General features: G+C 51.6%; 8 non-coding genes and 4 pseudogenes across 8 annotated transcripts; 7 read left to right on the top strand and 5 right to left on the bottom strand.

Annotated features, from left to right (window-relative positions):
- Positions 1 to 113: 113 nt before the first annotated feature.
- Positions 114 to 230, top strand: LOC148825867 (U5 spliceosomal RNA). The gene has a single exon (XR_016093145.1). It is a non-coding gene; the product is annotated as a U5 spliceosomal RNA (small nuclear RNA).
- A 400-nt stretch (positions 231 to 630) lies between these two features.
- LOC148825866 (U5 spliceosomal RNA) lies at positions 631 to 745 on the top strand. The gene has a single exon (XR_016093202.1). It is a non-coding gene; the product is annotated as a U5 spliceosomal RNA (small nuclear RNA).
- Positions 746 to 1,147: 402 nt separating this feature from the next.
- Positions 1,148 to 1,264, top strand: LOC148825865 (U5 spliceosomal RNA). Its single transcript, XR_016093208.1, has one exon. It is a non-coding gene; the product is annotated as a U5 spliceosomal RNA (small nuclear RNA).
- Positions 1,265 to 1,393: 129 nt separating this feature from the next.
- On the bottom strand, positions 1,394 to 1,512 carry LOC148825864 (5S ribosomal RNA; annotated as a pseudogene).
- Positions 1,513 to 3,353: 1,841 nt separating this feature from the next.
- Positions 3,354 to 3,517, top strand: LOC148825863 (U1 spliceosomal RNA). Its single transcript, XR_016091993.1, has one exon. It is a non-coding gene; the product is annotated as a U1 spliceosomal RNA (small nuclear RNA).
- Positions 3,518 to 4,391: 874 nt separating this feature from the next.
- Positions 4,392 to 4,555, bottom strand: LOC148825862 (U1 spliceosomal RNA). Its single transcript, XR_016093010.1, has one exon. It is a non-coding gene; the product is annotated as a U1 spliceosomal RNA (small nuclear RNA).
- A 6,977-nt stretch (positions 4,556 to 11,532) lies between these two features.
- On the top strand, positions 11,533 to 11,651 carry LOC148825861 (5S ribosomal RNA; annotated as a pseudogene).
- A 623-nt stretch (positions 11,652 to 12,274) lies between these two features.
- Positions 12,275 to 12,445, bottom strand: LOC148825860 (U1 spliceosomal RNA). Its single transcript, XR_016093019.1, has one exon. It is a non-coding gene; the product is annotated as a U1 spliceosomal RNA (small nuclear RNA).
- A 2,460-nt stretch (positions 12,446 to 14,905) lies between these two features.
- On the top strand, positions 14,906 to 15,024 carry LOC148825859 (5S ribosomal RNA; annotated as a pseudogene).
- Positions 15,025 to 15,647: 623 nt separating this feature from the next.
- On the bottom strand, positions 15,648 to 15,811 carry LOC148825858 (U1 spliceosomal RNA). Its single transcript, XR_016093584.1, has one exon. It is a non-coding gene; the product is annotated as a U1 spliceosomal RNA (small nuclear RNA).
- A 1,843-nt stretch (positions 15,812 to 17,654) lies between these two features.
- On the top strand, positions 17,655 to 17,773 carry LOC148825857 (5S ribosomal RNA; annotated as a pseudogene).
- A 619-nt stretch (positions 17,774 to 18,392) lies between these two features.
- Positions 18,393 to 18,557, bottom strand: LOC148825856 (U1 spliceosomal RNA). The gene has a single exon (XR_016092090.1). It is a non-coding gene; the product is annotated as a U1 spliceosomal RNA (small nuclear RNA).
- Between the last annotated feature and the right edge of the window lie 7,771 nt (positions 18,558 to 26,328).

Below are 26,328 nucleotides of genomic sequence, written 5' to 3'. Positions count from 1 at the left end.
CCGGAGCTGAACGGGCCACACCGGCTCGTTTGTGAGGCCAGGTGCATTGCCAACCACGACCGGTAGGGCAGAGGCTTTGGAGGCGGCCTGGGCTCCTGCAGCTGGGTGGCCACGCACTCTGGTTTCTCTTCATCTCGTACAAATCTTTCGCCTTTTACTAAAGATTTCCGTGGAGAGGAGCATGAATGAGTTCCATGCAATTTTTGTGCTTCCCTGCCTTCGGGTGGGGCGCAGCTGGGCTGGTCAAAGAGAGAAAACAATCGCTGGCAATCGCTCTTGTTACTGCGGTTGTGGCCATCAATCCCGTGAGTCCTGGATCTCCGGCCTTCTGATTCCTACTCTTTTCACTGGCGGGCGGGATGTGTCCGGCCGCCGGGGATCTTGGGGACTCGATTTGCATAGCGGCTTCCCAGAGTGCGTCGTTTCCGGTACAGTGTGGCCGGTTGTGTTCCGAGTCATCGAGTCGCCGCAGCACGGATTGGGCACGCCCGGAAGCCGAGAGCCGCAGGCGATGAGCCCGGAGCTGAACGGGCCACACCGGCTCGTTTGTGAGGCCAGGTGCATTGCCAACCACGACCGGTAGGGCAGAGGCTTTGGAGGCGGCCTGGGCTCCTGGAGCTGGGCGGCCACGCACTCTGGTTTCTCTTCATCTCGTACAAATCTTTTGCCTTTTACTAAAGATTTCCGTGGAGAGGAGCATGAATGAGTTCCATGCAATTTTTATGCTACCCTGCCTTCGGGTGGGGCGCAGCTGGGCTGGTCAAAGAGAAAAAACAATCGCTGGCAATCGCTCTTGTTACTGTGGTTGTGGCCATCTGTCCCGTGAGTCCTGGATCTCTGGCCTTCTGATTCCCGCTCTTTTCACTGGCGGGCGGGATGTGTCCGGCCGCCGGGGATCTTGGGAACTCGATTTGCATAGCGGCTTCCCAGAGTGCGTCGTTTCCGGTACAGTGTGGCCGGTTGTTTTCCGAGTCATCGCGTCGCCGCAGCACGGATTGGGCACGCCCGGAAGCCGAGAGCCGCAGGCGATGAGCCCGGAGCTGAACGGGCCACACCGGCTCGTTTGTGAGGCCAGGTGCATCGCCAACCACGACCGGTAGGGCAGAGGCTTTGGAGGCGGCCTGGGCTCCTGCAGCTGGGTGGCCACGCACTCTGGTTTCTCTTCATCTCGTACAAGTCTTTCGCCTTTTACTAAAGATTTCCGTGGAGAGGAGCATGAATGAGTTCCATGCAATTTTTGTGCTTCCCTGCCTTCGGGTGGGGCGCAGCTGGGCTGGTCAAAGATTAGATGAGATTAAGATTAGTTGAGGCCATAGATCACCTTTCCATCCTCCAGGTTTTTCTCCCGAAACCTACGGTACCAATGGTGACCCCTGCTGGCCGAGAGAGCAAAAGCTTGCAGCACCTGGTATTCTCAGGCAGTCTCCCATCCAAGTACTAACCAGGCCCAACCCTGCTTAACTTCCAAGACCAGACAAGATCGGGAACATTCAGGGTGGTGTGGCCGCAAGCAAAAGCCATGGCGCCTGACTCGCTACTTGAAGCTGTGTGTGGCTGGGGCTCCGCGCCCCCCTAGCGGGACTGAAGGATCGTTCGTGTGCAGCTCTTTGGAAAGGAGCTTCTTTCCAAATCGCATTGTGTACCTGGATGTTGGCGAATGTGCTCCCTTGTGTTGACTTGTCCCGCACTGGAGTAGAACAAACAAACTGCTCGGAGGAGCACAAGGCAAGTCTTCACAAGACAAAAACCTCCAATGCACAGCACTCAAAACATTTCTGGGCTGTCGCGTGTTTATTTCAGCACATAAAGCGCCCCAGTCCAACACGTCGGCCGGGTGCGCGTCGCCTCCGCCCTCTTGTGGCCTTGCGGCGTCAGAGCAAGAGGCTCCTTCTCGCTGCCTTTCCGCTGTGTTGCAGAGCCCTGAGAGTGAACCTGGAGCGCACACTTTGTGGGGGGCGGGAGACCGCGTTCGCGCTCTGCCCCCGATCTCTTGCGCGAGTGCTAAATCTCACGGCGCCAGCCAGCGGCCAGGAGACAAGTGCAATATCGCGGGACAGGGGGGCCTCGTCATTGATTGTTACATATGAGACGGGGATTAGGAGGAGACCCCGACTGATTGGTAAAGGGGAACACTAACACCAGAGTGACACCCGCGGCGTCTCATTTTGAGAGACGCCCTGGGATTTCTTAATGGCCAAGGAGGGTCGGGACCTCAGTTTTACGCCTCCCCCGAAGGATGGCGCCTGTTTGTGCAGCAGAGTGTCGCCATCAGGATGCTGGGGCATAAGAAAGCCACACAGACCGCAGGGTGAGCGCTCCCTACTGGTCCCAGTCACACGTCTTGCAGGAGCAGCAGCAACCTGAGCTTTTCCGGGGGGAATCTCCCATCCGGGTGCCGGCTAGGCTCACACCTGCTGGGCTGCCGTGGGTGAGCCCAGTCGAGAGTCGCAGGGTGAGATCTAGTCACCGGGGAGAAACGATACAAGCGAAGGATTACTCGGCTCCCAGCACTTGAAAAAGCCGACAAATGACTTTTTCCCGCCGGAGCTGAATGTACCTGCATGTGTCGTGTCGTCTACTTCCCCCGCCCCGCTGTGTTTGCTGTATTGTCTTTGAAGCCGGCCTCCGAGACGAGTCGGGCTGTTCCTGTGCCCCAATTAACACTTTACAGGTGCCATTCCCCGGCATTGTGGCCATTGTCGGTGGTCACACGCGATAAGATAAGGTGGAGGAGGGCGGGGCATGCCCAGCGCCAGACATTCAAGGAGGGGGCTGTGCGAGGTGAGGTGAGGTGCGACACGCCGGAGCCCCGACGCTGCTAATGCGGAGCACTTGTTGAACTGGCATTGAAAGGACGTGTGCATACGGAGCGAGCCTTCCCTGCGGCGGAGCGTGGAAACTTTCTCCCCGCGCTGCAGGAGTTGTGTGCGCTGCAGCGGTGCCGAGAGAACAGCACAGAAGGCAGCAGGCTCTGGAGAGTGGGTAAGAGACAAACCTTGTGGGCAGGCGAGCAGGCCCGTTTTTTGGAAATTGCTGAAAAGACTCCGGTGTTTGTTCGGTGTGTGGCAGCCGCACGACGCGAGCTTGCGTAGCGATCTGCCGGTCTGGTGTTATGCAAATGAGGCCGAATTGCGTCCCGGGACATGCTGCGAATGCGCATTGGCGACTGCAGATGTGTAGGAAACGGCGCGCTCGTTTTCTCGTTTTGCCCACCCTTTTGAGTGTTAGTGTGGCGTGTGAGTGTGCGAAAGAGTAGGCCCAGCAGGAGGCGGTGGTGTGCGGGGCGAGGAGCTGGCCTAGGCTGCGCGCTTTGTGCTGTGGGTGCGGGCTGCTTGCAGGGGCTTGTACAGCTCATACTTACCTGGAAGGGGAGATACCTTGATCAAGAAGGAGTTTTACCCAGAGCGAGGCTCGGCCATTGCACTCTGGCTGTGCTGACCCCTGCGAATTTCTCAAATGTGAGAATCTCGACTGCATAATTTCTGGTAGTGGGGGACTGCGTTCACACTCTCCCCTGATGTGCTTGGTCCAATATCAGATACGGAAGAGTTATGACACCAGGAGCTGCGAAAGGATCCCAGTTCGAAAGGAGTCGATGCCACTGCTGGTTCCCGGTTTCTTTTAGTTAGAGGTCCGGAGAAGCATTTCAAGCTGGTTACGCTACTCCTTCCGGACATTCATTCCCTTTTCAAAGTCAGTCATTTTGCTGTAGTCTGCATTATTTAGGCTGATTATCGAGGTTAGCCTTGCCCAATGAATGAAATCAGTAATAAATGAATATATGTATAGTTATACGAAAAACAAGTGGTTTATCGACTCATCTTCATTTGCAGATTTAGAGGCAGGTTCGATATTCGTTTGTTCGGTGTGTGGCAGGCGCACGACGCGAGCTTGCGTAGCGATCTGCCGGTCTGGTGTTATGCAAATTAGTCCGAATTACGTCCCGGGACACGCTGCGAATGCGCATTGGCGACTGCAGATGTGTAGGAAACGGCGCGCTCGTTTTCTTGTTTTGCCCACCCAAACTGAGCACGGATACAATAGAGGTACAGCCATTCACTGTTTGACATGTCTGCACTGGTACAGAACCTAGCAATCAGAAAACGGGTGAAACTGTCTTGAGAATTAGCATACAGTACCGAGGCCCCCATGACCAAATAAAGGCTAACCTCGATAATCAGCCTAAATAATTCAGACTACAGCAAAACGACTGACTTTGAAAAGGGAATGAATGTCCGGAAGGAGTAGTGGTACCAGCTTGTAATGCTTCTCCGGACCTCTAACTAAAAGAAACCGGGAACCAGCAGTGGCATCGACTCCTTTCGAACTGGGATCCTTTCGCAGCTCGTGGTGTCATAACTCTTCCGTATCTGATATTGGACCAAGCACATCAGGGGAGAGTGTGAACGCAGTCCCCCACTACCAGAAATTATGCAGTCGAGATTCCCACATTTGGGGAATTCGCAGGGGTCAGCACATCCGGAGTGCAATGGCCGAGCCTCCCTCTGGGTGAACCGATTTTTTAAGAACTTTATTTTCTTTTCATAAAAAAAATCAGGACATCACAAATTAGAAAGGTTTACATTAATATACATACTTAAAACAGTATATATGATCACATCTCATTACATATTGACACGGTACCAGTTACATAGCAACAATTTTCTTTTTTTCTGGTGCAAATCACATACTTTACTTAAACATGATAATGTTTTTCACAGTTTCTTGGGATATTGACCTATGCTCTCTATTTCCCACAGATTTTCTGCTTCCTCCCTCCCTTCTCTCCACAGATCTCTGAGGTAATAGTTCTCTAGGGTGATGAACAGGGCCAGGCTACCTGCTGCCTTGACTGGGACCTCGATGCCTTTGAACAGCCCCATGTTCCTCACTCTCCACAGGGCGTCTTTCCCACTGTTCACCACGGCCCAGATCTTGTCAAACACGTCAGGAGGAAGTTTGACAGGAGAGATGCCGTATATGACGAAAGCAGCGGTCAGGGTAAATTGGAGCGAGAGAGCTTGCAACCAATCTTCAAACTGTGCCCAGAAGGCCTTAGCCAAAAAGCAGGACCACAGGAGATGGGTCACAGTCTCCTCCTCGCCGCAGCCCACCCTAACGCAGTGTGGGCTGGGGGTGAGGCCCCTACGGTACAAGAAAGTTCGAACCGGTAAGCACTGGTGGACGACACTCCAGGCTAAATCTCTGTGAATGTTGCACAGAAACTTAGAGGATGTGTGTTTCCACACCTTCCTTGTTTGGGCTGATGTTAAAATGCCCACAGGGGTCTGCCTATTGTTCTGGGGTGCAACGAAATCTTCCAGTTTTTGGACGCTGACATCTCGGAGGGGAATATGGCCAATTGGGTGAGATCTTAGAAAACTTTTAACTGTCCCATAAATTGCAGGGCATGTGTCAGAGAGTGGGACATCCAGCTTGGGTCTGACACCCCACACTCTGAACACCTCCCTACCTATCCAGAGCCTGGAAAAATAAGTCCAGGTACGCGCTGCAGGTGCTGTTGCAAAGCCTCTCAGCACAGAGGCCAGGAAAATGCACAGCAGCTTCGTAGCAATATCTGGGACAGACTTCCCCCCTGAGGGTAGCGGCCTGTACATTATTTCCCTTCTGAGTCTTTCCTGCTTCCCACCCCATAGAAATTGAAACATCAATCTCCTCAGCACCGCCGCAACACGGTGTGGGATTGGGAAGGTAGAAGCCAGAAAATTCAAGACAGGCAAGAGCTCAGCTTTGATGACCAGCACCTTCCCTGTCATGGTGAGGTCTCGGTCCTTCCATTGCATCAGTTTTTTGTTTAAGATTGGCAATTTGTTCTGCCAATTTTCTGTTCCCATCTCTTCTCCAAAATACACCCCCAGGACCTTAATTCTCTTCTCTTGCAGCCTGAGATCATGTCCTTCTTTTGGCTCCCTCCAGTTCTGATAAAAAATCTCACTCTTAGATTTGTTAATTTTTGCAGAGGAAGCCAAAGAGAAACGATCACAGCACTGCAGAGCTCTGCTAATTGAGGCATTGTCAGAGAGTAGCAGGGTGACGTCATCCATGTATAGAGATGTCTTTACCTCTCCTCCCCCACTTCCAGGCACTGGTATCCCATTAATGGCCTGATCCTGGCGCAAGGCACAGGCTAAGGGCTCCATAGCCAAAACGAATAACAAGGGGGATAATGGGCAGCCCTGCCTCACCCCTGAACAGACTTCAAAGGGGCGTGATCTATTGCCATTAACCATTACTCTGCTGTTGCTACCTGTGTACAGCAGGTTAATCCACTTTCTCATGATGGGGCCAAACTTCATGTGCTCAAGTATCGATGTTAAGTACTGCCGGTTTAGGCGGTCAAAGGCCTTTTCTAGGTCTACACCTAAAATGCACAGAGGGAGGGAGCGATCCTCCGAGTACAGACAGACATCCCTCAACAAGGCCAGGTTGTCGCTCATCAGGCGTCCTGCTATCCCACAAGTCTGTTCTTTCCCTACCAGTGAGGCCACTACATTTTGTAGGCGCAGGAAAAGGGCTTTGGACAGGATCTTAGTGTCCACGCCTAACAGGCTGAGGGGTCTCCAGTTCTTTATGTCATTCTTTGCTCCTTTCTTAAACAAGAGAGAGATAGTGCCTTCTCTTAAGGAGTCAGGCAGCAATTCTGTCTTATAGCTTTCCTCGAATAGGAGCAGTAGCGGATCCTGAAGCAGATCCCAAAAGGTGCAATAAAATTCTTTAGGGAGCCCGTCAGCACCCGGAGTTTTCCCCTTCTGTAAGCTCTCCATAGCCTGTCTCAGCTCTTCTACTGTCAAATCCCTCTCTAGTACTTCCCTGTCTTCTTCACTCAAAACGTTTTCTAGCTTTGAGGTGAAAAAATGAATTTCTTCATCCTTTACCTCTGTAGAGCTGTACAGTCTTGAGTAGAAGGCCTCGGTGCAGGAGAGGATAGCACTCGGCTCTGTTCTCTCTCGTCCCTCCTCATCAACTACACTTTCCATGACAGACTTGGAGCCTACCACTTTCCTGAAAAAGAAGCGAGTACACTTCTCATTTTCTTCTAAGAACTGCACTCTGCTTCTTAACAGCACTCCTCGACTACTTTCTTCGGCTATGCTCCGGATGTCCTTTTTTAAAAGGGTGATATCCTCGAGCACATCGAGGCCACTGTGCAGCATCGTGTAGAGACGTTGCAGCTGCCTCTGTTTCCTAGCTAGCACTCCTCTCCGTCTGGCAGCAGCCTTCCTTCCCTCAGCCATGAAAAAGGCCTTTGTCCTCACCTTCACCTCCTCCCACCACTCTCCTACTGACCCGTACAGACACTGCAAGGACAGCCACTGTGATAGTTTCTCCTTGTAGCGGGATACTACCCCCTCGTTCTCTAGCAGCTTTGTGTTGAGTTTCCAGAGGCCTGGGCCAAAGACAGTCCCGCCCTGGAGTTCCACTCTACACCCTAAAGCCTGATGATCTGAGAAGAAGACAGGCTGAAGAGTGACCCCAACAACTTTCACTCTCGCTGAGACAAAGCAATAGTCAATTCTGGAGCTGCTATTCCTCCCTGACCATGTATATCCTGCTGTTGTGGGATATATACATCTATATGTGTCTGAGAGTTTAAAGTCTTGAACTAAGTTTTGCAGGGCCAGTGAGCTGGAATCCAATTTTATCGGAGAGCTAGACTGCCTGTCTGTGTGCTCTAAGATACAATTAAAATCCCCTCCCACTATCACGTCTGTGCTACATAACAATAGGGGAGAGAGTGCCTTGAGTAGCTCCACCCTTCCTCCCACGTCAGTAGGACAATACACATTGATTAGCCGCAGGTTAACGGTCCCCCATTCCACATCCACACACAGCAACCTGCCATCTATGACCCTCTGAATACTTTTCAATTTGAAAGCCCATCCTTTGAAAAGAATGGCCACGCCAGAGGCTCTGTTGTTATTGTCCCCTGACCAAACAGAAGGCCCTTTATCCCACCTATCTTCAAAGCTTTTATACCTCTCTTGATAGGCTAAAGCACACTCCTGCAACATCAACACATCTCCCTCTCTCTGCTGGAGGTAATCAAAGACAGACTGACATTTAACTCTGTCATTGATACCTCTGGTGTTAAGAGAAATTATGTTTAGAGCCATATTACATAAGAAAGTGGAACCAGTCTTTACAAAACACATTTCTCTTCTGTCTCACCTGTTACCTTCTTCTTTTTCTTTTTCTTCTTACCAATTTCCTGCCAGCCATCCTCTGAATGAGCCTTCATCAGGGTGGCAGCAGTAAAAGCGTTCACGGAGTCCCTTTCAAGGAAGGGGGTAGAGGGAGGGGTGGAGGGGTTCCAGCTGTCCCCATCGCCATGCTCTCCTTCCTCCTCGCTCGGGGAGAAAACAGAGTCATTTTTCCTTTTCCTCACGTCCAGCTCCTGGGAGCACTGAGGGGAAAGGGGTGCAGCAGATGCACCAGTCTCCTCTTCCCCCTCACCCACCAGCTGCTGCAGATCCTCCGTGATGGACTGGATGGAGGAGAGGAGGGCATCTGTAGCACTTGCAGAGTCTGGGAAAAGCAGCTCCGCTGAATCCTGGGTATCCTCGCTGGACCCGCTCCACCGGGGGGCCCCACACTGGCCCTCGTTCTGAGGAGCAGGAGAGGGGGAGGGGTCCTCGCTGTTCTCGGGGGTTTTCAAACCCTCGTGCTTGTCTGGTGCAGTCTGCGGTTGTGGGGGCGTAGTGGATCTTTCTTCCACCGGCCCCGGAGCCACAGCAGGACTGATCCTGGCTGGAGGCTGAGAGTCTTTGTCCAACAAGGGTTCTTTGTTTGACTTGTTGTTTGCTTTGGCTTTTCGGGCCGGTTTGGCTGAAACAAGCACTGCCTCATCCTTTCTCATTTTGAGTTTATTGGCGTAGGCGTGAGGGCAGTTCTTAAAAACGTGTCCTTCCGAGCCACATAAATTGCACTTTGGCAGCATTGAACAGTCAGAGGCTAAATGTCCCTGTTTGCCACAGGTCTTGCAGCATTTCACAGTGCAGGACGATGCCAGGTGTCCCACAGCACCACAGCGCCGACACACCTTTGGTTATCCCACATAAAAAACATAGCCATTGCAGGCGCCCAGCCGGATTGTAGAGGGCAGGTGCCTTAAGCCTCCATTTACATTGTCCGGTAGCAAGCGAACCTCGAATTTCCTTGCTCCTGTTTTTATACCGTCAACATCTCTAACCTCAGTTCCATGGTGGACGGTGCAGTACTGGTTAAGCCAGGTGTGAATGTCCTCCGTCTTTGCCAGTTCCGAGAACTTAACAACATGCACAGTTTTCCTCTCTCTCTGTGTCAAAGGCTGCAAGTTGATCTTCTCAAGAGCAGGAACTTTCCCTCTTTTTGCCTCAAACACATCCACACATTGTTCAAACAGAGGATAGGAAGCAAATACAACCTCAAACGCTTTCTGACCTGGGAGAGCGAAGATGAAATCCAAGTGCCGAGGTTCAAAGCCAAGTTCCTTCTGCAACACTTTTCTGCTGAACTGCATACGACCCATGAAGAGGTCATCCAAAAGCTCAAAACGCACAGCATTCTTGCGGGATCCAAAAGTTGCCATTTCGTAAACTGCAAAACAAACACTGCTTCCACAAAACAAGAAAACAATCCAACAACTCCACCTACAAGCTGATCAAGGTATCTCCCCTGCCAGGTAAGTATGAGCTGTACAAGCCCCTGCAAGCGGCCCGCACCCACAGCACAAAGCGCGCAGCCTAGGCCAGCTCCTCGCCCCGCACACCACCGCCTCCTGCTGGGCCCACTCTTTCGCACACTCACACGCCACACTTACACTCAAAAGGGTGGGCAAAACGAAAAAACGAGCGCGCCGTTTCCTACACATCTGCAGTCGCCAATGCGCATTAGCAGCATGTCCCGGGACGCAATTCGGCCTCATTTGCATAACACCAGCCCGGTAGATCGCTACGCAAGCTCGCGTCGTGCGCCTGCCACACACCGAACAAACACCGGAGCCTATTCGGCAAATTTCCAAAAAACGGGCCTGCTCGCCTGCCCACAAGGTTTGTCTCTTACCCGCTCTCCAGAGCCTGCTGCCTTCTGTGCTGTTCTCTCGGCACCGCTGCAGCGCACACAACTCCTGCAGCGCGGGGAGAAAGTTTCCACGCTCCGCCGCAGGGAAGGCTCGCTCCGTGCGCACACGTCCTTTCAATGCCAGTTCAACAAGTGCTCCGCATTAGCAGCGTCGGGGCTCCGGCGTGTCGCACCTCACCTCACCTCGCACAGCCCCCTCCTTGAATGTCTGGCGCTGGGCATGCCCCGCCCTCCTCCACCATATCTTATCGCGTGTGACCACCGACAATGGCCACAATGCCGGGGAATGGCACCTGTAAAGTGTTAATTGGGGCACAGGAACAGCCCGTCTCGTCTTGGGGGCCGGCTTCAAAGACAATACAGCAAACACAGCGGGGCGGGGGAAGTAGACGACACGACACATGCAGGTACATTCAGCTCCGGCGGGAACGAGTCATTTGTCGGCCTTTTCAAGTGCTGGGAGCCGAATAATCCTTCGCTTGTATCGTTTCTCCCCAGTGACTAGATCTCACCCTGCGACTCTCGACTGGGCTCACCCACGGCAGCCCAGCAGGTGTGAGCCTAGCCGGCACCCGGATGGGAGATTCCCCCTGGAAAAGCTCAGGTTGCTGCTGCTCCTGCAAGACGTGTGACTGGGACCAGTAGGGAGCGCTCACCCTGCGGTCTGTGTGGCTTTCTTATGCCCCAGCATCCTGATGGCGACACTCTGCTGCACAAACAGGCGCCGTCCTTCGGGGGAGGCGTAAAACCAAGGTCCCGACCCTCCTTGGCCATTAAGAAATCCCAGGGCGTCTCTCAAAATGAGACGCAGTGGGTGTCACTCTGGTGTTAGTGTTCCCCTTTACCAATCAGTCGGGGTCTCCTCCTAATCCCCGTCTCATATGTAACAATCAATGACGAGGCCCCCCTGTCCCGCGATATTGCACTTGTCTCCTGGCCGCTGGCTGGCGCCGTGAGATTTAGCACTCGCGCAAGAGATCGGGGGCAGAGCGCGAACGCGGTCTCCCGCCCCCCACAAAGTGTGCGCTCCAGGTTCCCTCTCAGGGCTCTGCAACACAGCGGAAAGGCAGCGAGAAGGAGGCTTTTGCTCTGACGCCGCAAGGCCACAAGAGGGCGGAGGTGCCGCGCGCCCGGCCGACGTGTTGGACTGGTGCGCTTTATGTGCTGAAATAAACACGCGACAGCCCAGAAATGTTTTGAGTGCTGTGCATTGGAGGTTTTTGTCTTGTGAAGACTTGCCTTGTGCTCCTCCGAGCAGTTTGTTTGTTCTCCTCCAGTGCGGGACAAGTCAACACAAGGGAGCACATTCGCCAACATCCAGGTACACAATGCGATTTGGAAAGAGCTCCTTTCCAAAGAGCTGCACACGAACGATCCTTCAGTCCCGCTCGGGGGGGCGCGGAGCCCCAGCCACACACAGCTTCAAGTAGCGAGTCAGGCGCCATGGCTTTTGCTTGTGGCCACACCACCCTGAATGTTCCCGATCTCGTTTGATCTTGGAAGCTAAGCAGCGTTGGCCCTGGTTAGTACTTGGATGGGAGACTGCCTGGGAATACCAGGTGCTGCAAGCTTTTGCTCTCTCGGCCAGCAGGGGTCGCCGTTGGTACCGTAGGTTTTGGGAGGAAAACCTGGAGGATGGAAAGGTGATCTATTGCCTCATCTCTAGAGATGTTTTGTTGCTATGGCATGTGTGTGACCCATATAAAAAAAAACCCATTTGTAAAACGAATATCAAAGCTGCCTCTAAATCTGCAAATGAAGATGAGTCGATAAACCACTTGTTTTTCGTATAACTATACATATATTCATTTATTACTGATTTCATTCATTGAGCACGGATACAATAGAGGTACAGCCATTCACTGTTTGACATGTCTGCACTGGTACAGAACCTAGCAATCAGAAAACGGGTGAAACTGTCTTGAGAATTAGCATACAGTACCGAGGCTCCCATGACCAAATAAAGGCTAACCTCGATAATCAGCCTAAATAATGCAGACTACAGCAAAATGACTGACTTTGAAAAGGGAATGAATGTCCGGAAGGAGTAGCGTAACCAGCTTGAAATGCTTCTCCGGACCTCTAACTAAAAGAAACCGGAAACCAGCAGTGGCATCGACTCCTTTCGAACTGGGATCCTATCGCAGCTCGTGGTGTCATAACTCTTCCGTATCTGATATTGGACCAAGCACATCAGGGGAGAGCGCGATAGCAGTCCCCCACTACCAGAAATTATGCAGTCAAGATTCCTACATTTGGGGAATTCGCAGGGGTCAGCACAGCCAGAGTGCAATGGCCGAGCCTCGCTCTGGGTGAACCAAATTTCAATTTTTAAGAACTTTATTTTCTTTTCACAAAAAAGTACAGGACATCACAATTTAGAACGCTTTACATTAATATACATACTTAAAACAGTATATATGATCACATCTCATTACATTTTGACACGGTACCAGTTACATAGCAACAATTTCTTTTTTTCTGGTGCAAATCACATTCTTTACTTAAACATGATAATGTTTTTCACAGTTTCTTGAGATATTGACCTATGCTCTCTATTTCCCACAGATTTTCTGCTTCCTCCCTCCCTTCTCTCCACAGATCTCTGAGGTAATAGTTCTCTCGGGTGATGAACAGGGCCAGGCTACCTGCTGCCTTGACTGGGACCTCGATGCCTTTGAACAGCCCCATGTTCCTCACTCTCCACAGGGCGTCTTTCCCACTGTTCACCACGGCCCAGATCCTGTCAAACACGTCAGGAGGAAGTTTGACAGGAGAGATGCCGTATATGACGAAAGCAGCGGTCAGGGTAAATTGGGGCGAGAGAGCTTGCAACCAATCTTCAAACTGTGCCCAGAAGGCCTTAGCAAAAAAGCAGGACCACAGGAGATGGGTCACAGTCTCCTCCTCGCCGCAGCCCACCCTAACGCAGCGAGGGCTGAACCTCCTTCTTGATCAAGGTATCTCCCCTGCCAGGTAAGTATGAGCTGTACAAGCCCCTGCAAGCGGCCCGCACCCACAGCACAAAGCGCGCAGCCTAGGCCAGCTCCTCGCCCCGCACACCACCGCCTCCTGCTGGGCCCACTCTTTCGCACACTCACACGCCACACTAACACTCAAAAGGGTGGGCAAAACGAGAAAACGAGCGCGCCATTTCCTACACATCTGCAGTCGCCAATGCGCATTCGCAGCATGTCCCGGGACGCAATTCGGCCTCATTTGCATAACACCAGACCGGCAGATCGCTACGCAAGCTCGCGTCGTGCAGCTGCCACTCACCGAACAAACACCGGAGCCTTTTCAGCAATTTCCAAAAAACGGGCCTGCTCGCCTGCCCACAAGGTTTGTCTCTTACCCGCTCTCCAGAGCCTGCTGCCTTCTGTGCTGTTCTCTCGGCACCGCTGCAGCGCACACAACTCCTGCAGCGCGGGGAGAAAGTTTCCACGCTCCGCCGCAGGGAAGGCTCGCTCCGTGCGCACACGTCCTTTCAATGCCAGTTCAACAAGTGCTCCGCATTAGCAGCGTCGGGGCTCCGGCGTGTCGCACCTCACCTCACCTCGCACAGCCCCCTCCTTGAATGTCTGGCGCTGGGCATGCCCCGCCCTCCTCCACCTTATCTTATCGCGTGTGACCACCGACAATGGCCACAATGCCGGGGAATGGCACCTGTAAAGTGTTAATTGGGGCACAGGAACAGCCCGTCTCGTCTCGGGGGCCGGCTTCAAAGACAATACAGCAAACACAGCGGTGCGGGGGAAGTAGACGACACGACACATACAGGTACATTCAGCTCCGGCGGGAACGAGTCATTTGTCGGCCTTTTCAAGTGCTGGGAGCCGAGTAATCCTTCGCTTGCATCGTTTCTCCCCGGTGACTAGATCTCACCCTGCGACTCTCGACTGGGCTCACCCACGGCAGCCCAGCAGGTGTGAGCCTAGCCGGCACCCGGATGGGAGATTCCCCCCGGAAAAGCTCAGGTTGCTGCTGCTCCTGCAAGATGTGTGACTGGGACCAGTAGGGAGCGCTCACCCTGCGGTCTGTGTGGCTTTCTTATGCCCCAGCATCCTGATGGCGACACTCTGCTGCACAAACAGGCGCCGTCCTTCGGGGGAGGCGTAAAACCGAGGTCCCGACCCTCCTTGGCCATTAAGAAATCCCAATGCGTCTCTCAAAATGAGACGCCGCGGGTGTCACTCTGGTGTTAGTGTTCCCCTTTACCAATCAGTCGGGGTCTCCTCCTAATCCCCGTCTCATATGTAACAATCAATGACGAGGCCCCCCTGTCCCGCGATATTGCACTTGTCTCCTGGCCGCTGGCTGGCGCCGTGAGATTTAGCACTCGCGCAAGAGATCGGGGGCAGAGCGCGAACGCGGTCTCCCGCCCCCCACAAAGTGTGCGCTCCAGGTTCCCTCTCAGGGCTCTGCAACACAGCGGAAAGGCAGCGAGAAGGAGCCTCTTGCTCTGACGCCGCAAGGCCACAAGTGGGCGGAGGTGCCGCGCGCCCGGCCGACGTGTTGGACTGGTGCGCTTTATGTGCTGAAATAAACACGCGACAGCCCAGAAATGTTTTGAGTGCTGTGCATTGGAGGTTTTTGTCTTGTGAAGACTTGCCTTGTGCTCCTCGGAGCAGTTTGTTTGTTCTCCTCCAGTGCGGGACAAGTCAACACAAGGGAGCACATTCGCCAACATCCAGGTACACAATGCGATTTGGAAAGAAGCTCCTTTCCAAAGAGCTGCACACGAACGATCCTTCAGTCCCGCTCGGGGGGCGCGGAGCCCCAGCCACACACAGCTTCAAGTAGCGAGTCAGGCGCCATGGCTTTCGCTTGCGGCCACACCACCCTGGATGTTTCCGATCTCGTCTGATTTTGGAAGCTAAGCAGTGTTGGGCCTGGTTAGTACTTGGATGGGAGACTGGCTTGGAATACCAGGTGCTGCAAGCTTTTGCTCTCTCGGCCAGCAGGGGTCGCCGTTGGTACCGTAGGTTTTGGGAGGAAAACCTGGAGGATGGAAAGGTGATCTATAGCCTCATCTCTAGAGGTGTTTTGTTGCTATGGCATGTGTGTGACCCATATAAAAAAAAACCCATTTGTAAAACGAATATCAAAGCTGCCTCTAAATCTGCAAATTAAGATGAGTCGATAAACCACTTGTTTTTCGTATAACTATACATATATTCATTTATTACTGATTTCATTCATTGAGCACGGATACAATAGAGGTACAGCCATTCACTGTTTGACATGTCTGCACTGGTACAGAACCTAGCAATCAGAAAACGGGTGAAACTGTCTTGAGAATTAGCATACAGTACCGAGGCTCCCATGACCAAATAAAGGCTAACCTCGATAATCAGCCTAAATAATGCAGACTACAGCAAAATGACTGACTTTGAAAAGGAAATGAATGTCCGGAAGGAGTAGCGTAACCAGCTTGAAATGCTTCTCCGGACCTCTAACTAAAAGAAACCGGGAACCAGCAGTGGCATTGACTCCTTTCGAACTGGGATCCTATCGCAGCTCGTGGTATCATAACTCTTCCGTATCTGATATTGGACCAAGCACATCAGGGGAGAGCGCGAACGCAGTCCCCCACTCCCAGAAATTATGCAGTCGAGATTCCCACATTTGGGGAATTCGCAGGGGTCAGCACAGCCTGAGTGCAATAGCCGACCCTCGCTCTGGGTGAACCTCCTTCTTGATCAAGGTATCTCCTCTGCCAGGTAAGTATGAGCTGTACAAGCCCCTGCAAGCGGCCCGCACCCACAGCACAAAGCGCGCAGCCTAGGCCAGCTCCTCGCCCCGCGCACCACCGCCTCCTGCTGGGCCCACTCTTTCGCATACTCACACGCCACACTAACACTCAAAAGGGTGGGCAAAACGAGAAAACGAGCGCGCCGTTTCCTACACATCTGCAGTCGCCAATGCACATTCGCAGCATGTCCCGGGACGCAATTCGGCCTCATTTGCATAACACCAGACCGGCAGATCGCTACGCAAGCTCGCGTCGTGCGCCTGCCACACACCGAACAAACACCAGAGCCTTTTCAGCAATTTCCAAAAAAAGGGCCTGCTCGCCTGCCCACAAGGTTTGTCTCTTACCCGCTCTCCAGAGACTGCTGCCTTCTGTGCTGTTCTCTCGGCACCGCTGCAGCGCACACAACTCCTGCATCGCGGGGAGAAGGTTTCCACGCTCCGCCACAGGGAAGGCTCGCTCCGTGCGCACACGTCCTTTCAATGCCAGTTCAACAAGTGCTCCGCATTAGCAGCGTCGGGTCTCCGGCGTGTCGCACCTCACCTCACCTCGCACAGCCCCCTCCTTGAATGTCTGGTGCTGGGCATGCCCCGCTCTTCTCCACCTTATCTTATCACGTGTGACCACCGACAATGGCCACAATGCCGGGGAATGGCACCTGTAAAGTGTTAATTGGGGCACAGGAACAGCCCGTCTCGTCTCGGGGGCCGGCTTCAAAGACAATACAGCAAACACAGCGGGGCGGGGGAAGTAGACGACACGACACATGCAGGTACATTCAGCTCCGGTGGGAACGAGTCATTTGTCGGTCTTTTCGAGTGCTGGGAGTCGAGTAATCCTTCGCTTGTATCGTTTCTCCCCGGTGACTAGATCTCACCCTGCGACTCTCGACTGGGCTCAACCACGGCAGCCCAGCAGGTGTGAGCCTAGCCGGCACCCGGATGGGAGATTCCCCCCGGAAAAGCTCAGGTTGCTGCTGCTCCTGAAAGAGGTGTGACTGGGACCAGTAGGGAGCGCTCACCCTGCAGTCTGTGTGGCTTTCTTATGCCCCAGCATCCTGATGGTGACACTCTGCTGCACAAACAGGCGCCGTCCTTCGGGGGAGGCGTAAAACCGAGGTCCCGACCCTCCTTGGCCATTAAGAAATCCCAGAGCGTCTCTCAAAAAGAGACGCCGGGGGTGTCTCTCTGGTGTTAGTGTTCCCCTTTACCAATCAGTCGGGGTCTCCTCCTAATCCCCGTCTCATATGTAACAATCAATGATGAGGCCCCCCTGTCCCGCGATATTGTACTTGTCTCCTGGCCGCTGGCTGGCGCCGTGTTATTTAGTACTCGCGCAAGAGACCGGGGGCAGAGCGTGAACGTGGTCCCCCGCCCCCCACAAAGTGTGTGCTCCAGGTTCCCTCTCGGGGCTCTGCAACACAGCGGAAAGGCAGCGAGAAGGAGCCTCTTGCTCTGACGCCGCAAGGCCACAAGAGGGCGGAGGCGCCGCGCGCCCGGCTGACGTGTTGGACTGGTGCGCTTTATGTGCTGAAATAAACACGCGACAGCCCAGAAATGTTTTCAGAGTGCTGTGCACTGGAGGTTTTTGTCTTGTGAAGACTTGTCTTGTGCTGCTCCGTGCAGTTTGTTTGTTCTCCTCCAGTGCGGGACAAGCCAACACAAGGGAGCACATTCGCCAACATCCAGGTACTCAATGCGATTTGGAAAGAGGCTCCTTTCCAAAGAGTTGCACACGAACGATCCTTCAGTCCCGCTCGGGGGGCATGGAGCCCCAGCCACACACAGCTTCAAGTAGCGAGTCATGCGCCACAGTTTTTGCTTGCGGCCACACCACCCTGAATGTGCCCGATCTTGTTTGGTCTCGGAAGCTAAGCAGGGTTGGGCTTGGTTAGTACTTGGATGAGAGACTTCCTGGGAATACCAGGTGCAGCAAGCTGTTGCTCTCTCGGCCAGCAGAGGTCGCCGTTGGTGCCGTAGGCTTTGGGAGGAAAACCTGGAGGATGGTAAGGTGATCTATAGCCTCATCTCTAGAGATGTTTTGTTGCTATGGCATGTGTGTGACCCATATAAAAAAAAAAAAACATTTGTAAAACGAATATCGAAGCTGCCTCTAAATCTGCAAATGAAGATGAGTCGATAAACCACTTGTTTTTCGTATAACTATACATATAATCATTTATTACTGATTTCATTCATTGAGCACAGATACAATAGACTGTTTGTGACTATTCACTGTTTGACATGTCTGCACTGGTACAGAACCTAGCAATCAGAAAACGGGTGAAACTGTCTTGAGAATTAGCATACAGTACCGAGGCCCCCATGACCAAATAAAGGCTAACCTCGATAATCAGCCTAAATAATGCAGACTACAGCAAAACGACTGACTTTGAAAAGGGAATGAATGTCCGGAAGGAGTAGTGTAACCAGCTTGAAATGCTTCTCCGGACCTCTAACTAAAAGAAACCGGGAACCAGCAGTGGCTTTCGAACTGGGATCGTATCGCAGCACGTGGTGTCATAATTCTTCCATATCTGATATTGGACCAAGCACATCAGGGGAGAGCGCGAACGCAGTCCCCCACTACCAGAAATTATGCAGTCGAGATTCCCACATTTGGGGAATTCGCAGGGGTCAGCACAGCCGGAGTGCAATGGCCGAGCCTCGCCCTAGGTGAATCGATTTTTTAAGAACTTTATTTTCTTTTCACAAAAAAATACAGGGCATCACAAATTAGAAAGCTTTACATTAATATACATACTTAAAACAGTATATATGATCACATCTCATTATATTTTGACACGGTACCAGTTACATAGCAACAATTTCTTTTTTTCTGGTGCAAATCACATTCTTTACTTAAACATGATAATGTTTTTCACAGTTTCTTGAGATATTGACCTATGCTCTCTATTTCCCACAGATTTTCTGCTTCCTCCCTCCCTTCTCTCCACAGATCTCTGAGGTAATATTTCTCTCGGGTGATGAACAGGGCCAGGCTACCTGCTGCCTTGACTGGGACCTCGATGCCTTTGAACAGCCCCATGTTCCTCACTCTCCACAGGGCGTCTTTCCCACTGTTCACCACGGCCCAGATCCTGTCAAACACGTCAGGAGGAAGTTTGACAGGAGAGATGCCATTGTAGCGGCAATGCTTGTTAATAAGACAGAATTAAGCGGTGGTATGCTGTCCTAAATGAGGCCCCATCTCACCCTCCATCTCTGTGGTGCAGCCACAGAGAAAGTATTCATGCAGGCTGATTTAAGATGTTTTCTTTTGATAAGGGACAGCTCCCACTTAGCTAAGCCTGGCTATCATGATCAATGGTCATCCATTGGCGCCTATCTGTCTAGGGAGTGCCGAATGGACATCTGGACTGCATTCCTAAGTGTCAAGAGTAAGTGACTTATATCTCACCTTGACCAACCAATCAGGGACTGGCAGGGCGTGGTAATACCACGTGGGTCTCCAATGCCCGCCAAACTCTCAACCAATCAGCACACATCTGGGTCAGATCGGGGCTCTCCTTGGCCATTTTTGCGCATTCTCAGAGACAATCACGTGACAACTGCTGTTGTCTGCAAAAGGACTTGGACTTTGTTCTAAGCTTGAGGCCGATGATCCCGTACGTACTCAGAATTCTACCAACGTGAATGCTCCGCTTGATCAACGGCAGCCTACAGTTGGACCCTCGTCGACAACCTGAATAGCTTATTCAGAAGCAGCGCTGGACCGGGAACGAACCAGCTTCTTCCCAGGCAAAAGAGTGACTTGTGAGGACTCGCGGTCACACTCTGTGCATAGAGACTTTCTACTAGCCAGCCGGACTGCTGGTAGATCCCCTCGGAGCAACGACTGCCCTGCGCGCCGCAGTCAGATTCCTCCTCCCGTCCTACTCTGAGCTGCACCTCGACTGGTTGGCCAGTAGCCAGAGGACGCCGACACAACGCCCATTGGACAACCGCTGGAACCGAGGCTGCAACAGAGCCTGTCAGTTGGTTTGGTGTTCGTGCCGGGAAATTCCCAATCCAAACACAGTGGATAAGTAAACCCCATGTTCTACATTGCGTCTCGAGAATTTAATTGTACCTCAACACAAGTTGTTATCAATTTAATTCATGAGTAATGTATTTACTTACGAGTTTAGAGTAACAGTGGGTAATAACACTGATTAGCGATTTGGTAACCGAACGATATATATTGACATATATTCTCTGTTGTATCTCTTTGTGTTGGCATCTCTTCGAGATTATATACCTTGTATATTGATAACCCTCACAGTAAGGTCTGCCGCTCGTATCCAGGCAGACTAGTATATGTTTGGTGCACAATTTATATGAATAAATGTATCTTGTGTATTGAACCCATGTGTGTGCGTTGGTAGTTGTTCTGACGATTGATTTTCTAAAAGCCACAACGAAGAACCTCGCGATGACTGCTACAATTAATTATTGTCTCAGTAAACCCATCAAACCTCTACATTTAATGGCGTCCCTGGGTGGGCGAGTTTAGAATGAAATGAGAATCAATCACACAGAATAACTGATATTGCTGTGAGTTCAAGTTCAGCACAGCACCGCGGCTTCTATACGCGAATACCGGATGTGCTGATAACTGCGTAAAGAAATCCCCCTGTTTTCTAGCGTTTAGTGTAACATGTGCTGATTGGAAATCCATCTGCTCGGGTGTTTAGATTCCATACTGTATTTTGGTAAAAGAAAAAAAAAGGTAATACTCTTAAAGTTTCTCTGACGTAATGACAATGGCTGCTAAAATGTCTGAAGTGGAGTCGCTTATAAGTACTATTTCTAGTGACGACAATCCTGGTTACTGGAGCGGTATCGAAAAGTTGAACTTTGATGATATTGAGAAGCTGCAAGTAGATTTAGTAGCTAAGGTAGCGAACCAGCTTAACACAGGAGGGTCTGTGAACGCAGTTCAGGTCCTATCTAGTTTCGCCTTAAATCTAGCTAAACATCTGGAACTGTCTTTGTCCGAGCTGACAAAGTTTCAAAAGCTTCAGGGAAAGCTAGAAAGATATAAGGCGGAGCGAGTTGAGTTGTTGGATATAATCAGAGAAAAGAGAGTGAAAAATGAGGAAAGTGAAGACAGACTCAGGGAAGTTTTAGGTAAATTAGATGACCTGTCTGCTAGAGAAACTGCGGCTGAGGTAGCTAGGAGAGACCTGGAAGCGAGCTTGAAAGAAAAAGAAAAAGAAATTGAGAGTTTAAATGAGCTCAGCCAGGAAAGGCAAAAGGTGTTAGATGTTGCCGTACTGGAAGCAAAACAGGCTAGATCCCACTTGCATGCCAGCCCACCTAGCAGCCTGGAGCCTAGCAGCCCCAGCGTGCCGGGAGGAGGTTTCTCCTGGCCAGGGTCTGTGGTCATATCGGCATGGGGGAGATCGCAGAGTCCTCCGCGAGACGCAAGGGCGATTCAATTCAGGCATAGACCCCCTGCTCCTGATCACGGCCTTCTCCCTGCCCGCGGAGAAACCGTAAAAATTAACCTCCACTCCCTGAGGCAGTTAGCCAAAGATGTAGAAAGGTTTGACCCGTCAGCGTCAGGGAATAATGTGGAGACCTACGTCGATGAGCTGAGATAAACTTTGCAGTTTATGCCCGAAGCGTCCGAACAGGAAAAGGCTATGTTAGTAAGGAAAACTACCAGTCGAGCGGTCCACGAGTGGATGTCTAGACAAGGACCGGAGGTCTGTAATAGCTTTGAGGAGCTGTGTCAGGCAATGATCGGAGAATTTTCGGCTTTTATTGATCCCATATCTGCCGTGGCCGCTGTGCACCATATTAAGCACGAAAAAGCTGAAGCCCCTCGCGACTATTATGAGAGGCTTAGGCGCACTTATTTTGCAGGGCGGAATGAAGAGGGTTGTGAAGAGAACGTGAATTTCAAAGGTTTATTCATTGCTAATTTGCATCCCTCAGTCAGGAAAATGATTGTGATGCACACTGATGCAAAAGCGATGAAAATGGCTGACATTAGAAGGTTGGCTCAAAAAGCCTGGGGAGCTGAAGTCTCTGCTTCCTCAGAGCGAAAACCTGCTAAAACGGCCATGTTCGCCACTAAAGCCAGCAGGGTTGACGACTCGCCTCAGCTCGAGGGAGCTGAGGTTCCTGAGCCCGCTATGCCCAGGCGCAAAATAGGCAGGCAGGACCGCACTAAGCGTCAGAGCCGCCGTGAGCGCTACGGGGAAGGCAAGGGCTCAGGCAGAGCCTATCATAAGGCTGGACGAAGGGAGTCGACTGCAGCCTGCCTGGCCAGGCTTGAACAAGCCCTGCTTGAGAGATCAGGACAGGGTAAACCTTCCGCTCCGAATGCCGGAAGCGTGAATGAGCTTAGGGGGACCACGCCCCTTCTCACTGGTGGAGGCGGGGATCCATCCCAAACCCCTCCCTCAGTCTATCTGATTGGGTGGGAGGGTTCCTGCCTGGAAGAAGCCTGTGACTCTGAGTTGGGCGCTGACCCCGCCCCTGAAGTCAAAGAAAAGGCAGGCTTCCAACAATTCTTAGGGAATCTCAGCCAGAAAGGCAAAGCAAGGCGTATTTATATCAAGGTTTCTCTTGAAAAAGTCTTAGAAAGAGAAGCACTGATTGACACTGGGGCTGAAATTAGTTTGATGTCAGCCGATCTACTCAGCGAGCTCAAACGAGTAGCGAAAGGAAAAGGCATCAGACTTAAGGTAGAACCGTGTAAGATAGATATTTCCATCTATACCCAGGATCATGCCAGGATCACACACCGAGTGTGGGTGGCACTTAGGTTCGGGCCAATGAACGTGGTGCATCCTGTTTACATCTCTAGGTTTAAAACAGAGCCACTACTCATTGGCCAAGACCTGCTTGACAGGCTGGAGCCTCTGGTGGACTGCCAGCGTGGAAAATTGTGGGCTCAGGTCAACCCTGTCACACAGCAAAAAGGGGGGTTCAGTGGTTATGCTGTGCTCACACAGTGCCCACTGAACACTATAGCTGAGTTGGAGGTTCCTCTGAACAAGAAATAAATGTCTTTTCTTGCTTTCCAAAACTACAAGGAAGTCCTGCCCAGGCCAGCACCACGGTCTCCCAACTACAGGAGCAGTGCTCCGAGCAGCTGCTTGACCCGACAGGTAAAGCACACCCCTTTTTCATCCCTGAAGAAGAGTGGATCTCCCTGTCCGGTTATGAATGGGAGTCCTTTCGGTGCGCCCTGGCACCTCAGGGGGACCAGGACTACCACCCCATGGTGGTGGGAGGGGTCCAGGTGGCAGAAGTGCAGGTTGATGATGTAATTCTCAGCCTCAGCTCTGAGAAGTCCATAATCAGTGAAGGTCTGTTCGAGAACCTGTCACGAAGCCGTCAGGTGATCCTGATGATGCAGTCACAGGTTCTGTGTTGGGCACCCCCACCTCATAGGTCCATTTGGAGCAAAGGAAGCTGCGTAGCTTCCATCTCCATCGGAAAAAGGAAGTTTGCTCACTACTTCCAGGTAGCACCTCAGCTAACCCATTCGGTCTGTATTGGTGCAGACTTGTTGGTTCGACTGGCCGCCCAGTTGGACACAGTAAACAGTGTGCTGTGGACACGGGTGAACCCAGATGCCCACTCTCTAAGCGGTGACCCCGAGAACATTCGGTCAGGTCAGATGATTCCTCAGGCCTGCCAGGTAGTAAACGAATCGGACCTGATCGTTCCTGCGTCAACAGCACGGTTTCCGGTACGCCTTGTCCTAAAGAAGGGACAGAGAATGGACGCTGAGATGGTTTTCTTCCAACCATCAGCTCAGTTTATCACACTGAACCTAGCAGTCTGTGGTACCCCCAGACTGGAACGGAATGGCCGAGCCACCTGCCTGTTGGTGCAGAACATAGCAAAACAAGATGTCAAAATCCCTGCTCGCACTGACATGGGACTGGTAATTGACAATGGTTTCTATGATTTCGAACTGGCCATCCCAGTACTGGGGCAGCTCCCTGGTCCCTTGGCCAGGGAGGGGGGAACCGAGCAGGTGTAGTACACCTACCCCCGGCGGATGATTGCAATTATGCCAATAGAGGGATTCTGCAACCAGGAGGTGTGCAGGGTGGACCTTATCGATAAGGATGAGATGGTTGTGTACACAGTACACGCAGGTGTTCCGACGGACCACTCAGCCGAGAGTGCGACCCGGGATACCGCCATGCCATCAAAAGTGGGGTTCCTAGAGCAGGTACAGGAACAGGTTGGTAAGGCAGATGCCCTGGAAACGGAAAGCCAGCATCAGCAGCTGCGTCAGATCTTCCAGAATTTCCAGGAAGTGTTGACTGAGGGTGACGGATTTGCACACAGTGCGCATTCCCACGGCCCCTGGCGCCCGCCCAACCTATGTCAGGCAGTATCGCATTCCCCTCACGGCATACGAGTCCATAAAGCAGACGTTGGATGCTCTATTAGAGCGTCAGATCATAAGGGAGTGTAACTCTACTTATAACTTCCCACTGTGGCCGGTGCTGAAACCCAGTGGTAAGTGGCGTCTGACCATTGACTACCAGCAGCTGAATAAACAGGTTCCTTTGTCACGATGGCCAATGATCTACCTAGATCAGGAGTTAGCCAAGGTGACAACAGCGAAATATTTCACCACAGTGGATGTGGCCAATGGGTTCTGGACCCATAAGGTAGAACCGACAGACCAGTACAAACTGGCCTTTTCCTTTGGAAACAGGCAGTTCACCTGGAATCGATGCCCCTTTGGGTATTCCAACTCCCCAGCGGAGTTCAACATATTTCTGCACAAAGCCATGAGTGATGCAGCCGCCAGGGGCAACCTGGTCTATGTGGAAGATATTCTGATGCGGAGTCAAACCTGGGAAGAACACATGGCCGAGATCAGGCATGTGTTGACCCAGCTCTCCCGTGCAGGGGCCAAACTGTCCCTGGCTAAGGGACAGTGGTGTAGGACCCAAGTGGAGTACGTGGGACTATTGGTTGGAGCCCAAGGCATACAGCCACAGTCCAGCAGAGTCCAAGCTATCCAGAATATGAAGTCGCCCACTAACCTGTCTGAACTGCTCAGCTTTCTGGGAGTATGTAATTATTCCCAGTAGTTCATTGAGGATTACGCTGAAATAGCAAGGCCCCTCCACAAGCTGTTGCAGAAAGACGTGCCCTTTGAGTGGGGGCCTTCCCCAGAACAGGCTGTGAAGCGCAGACTCGGTAGTGCGCCGTGTTTGGCCTACCCTGACAAAAATAAGGTCTTCTACCTTGAAGCAGGGTTCTCAGAGCACTGCCTTGGGGCTGCTCTGAGTCAGGAATATGACCAAGAGCGAAGGGTGGTGGTGTATGCCAGTCGAGCCCTGAGCCCAGTGGAGCAAAAGTTCTTGGACTGCGAGAAGGCCCTGTTGTCTACGGTCTGGTCGGTAGAACACTTCAGTAGTTATGTTGGGGGACAAAAGATCCTCATCGAAACCTGCCACCAACCTGTGACATTCCTGCATAGCCAGAGACTGAAAGCGGGCAGGGTGTCAAATAGCAGGATTGTGGCATGGATGATGGCCCTACAAGGCTATGAGATAGAGGTACGTTACAGATGCAGCCATTCAAAGTGCGCGTCACAGACACGTACCGCAGGTGACGTCGCTCAGTATGACGCAAGATGACGCGTGGCACCGCAGTACGTGATTGGTTGACCGACAGGGGCACTCATGGTCCGTTGGTCTGTCGTAGAAAGACTTACAGTAAACGTCTTTGCTGTGCCCGTTGTAGGTATTGAATTTAACCACTGAAGGGAAATCTTAGTAGCTGAGCATAAAAAGAAAAGGAGCATACTGTAACGCGTGTGAAGGCCATAAACGATATTAATTTTGGAACATAAACATACAGTATATATCTGGTCTTGGTACTTTAAAGAAAAAAATACACACCAGTATTCCATTTCTCCCTAAACATTTTAAGCTTTGAAGTCTTTAACTAACGTGATACCGGAGTCAACAAGCATATTTTTAGAATTTGATTAAAAGGGAATATAATATGGAATCGCGTATCTAAAGAATTTAATAACGGTATTCGTGTGCTGCGGCAGGGCTGTGTAGGGCTGTTTCGCCTGCCTATTCATGCGAGCTGTCTTGTAGCCGACTGGTCTAGGTGCGTGACTACCAACTGGCAGGTTTTGTGTTTGAATCCAGCTGGTGCCGGACTTTTCTTTTAATAAACATTTCTTCGAAAAAATAGAATAGCGATATTATGGACAATCAATTGACTTATATTTCAAAATATCGCAACATGATCGATATTTGCGATATTTTGAACATATCTTCCCTTCTGACAGCGGTTCCTCCTTCTATTGTGTGTGTGTGTGCAACAGAGTAAATTTTTATAGAGAAATGGAAGCTGGACAGTATGCGTTACAATATAAACATTTATATTGATTTAAATCGTGTTCTGATTTAAATCGCAAACGCGTGTTTAATTATGTGTTTTTTAATCATAATCAGGCTAATGCATTTCTACATTTTCTGT

Source organism: Atractosteus spatula, chromosome 10 (genome assembly GCF_055471065.1).
Source record: "Atractosteus spatula isolate fAtrSpa1 chromosome 10, fAtrSpa1.hap1, whole genome shotgun sequence".
Taxonomy (NCBI): Eukaryota; Metazoa; Chordata; class Actinopteri; order Semionotiformes; family Lepisosteidae; genus Atractosteus; species Atractosteus spatula.
Note: the sequence above shows the minus strand (reverse complement) of the source record. Positions and strands in the feature narration are given on the sequence as shown.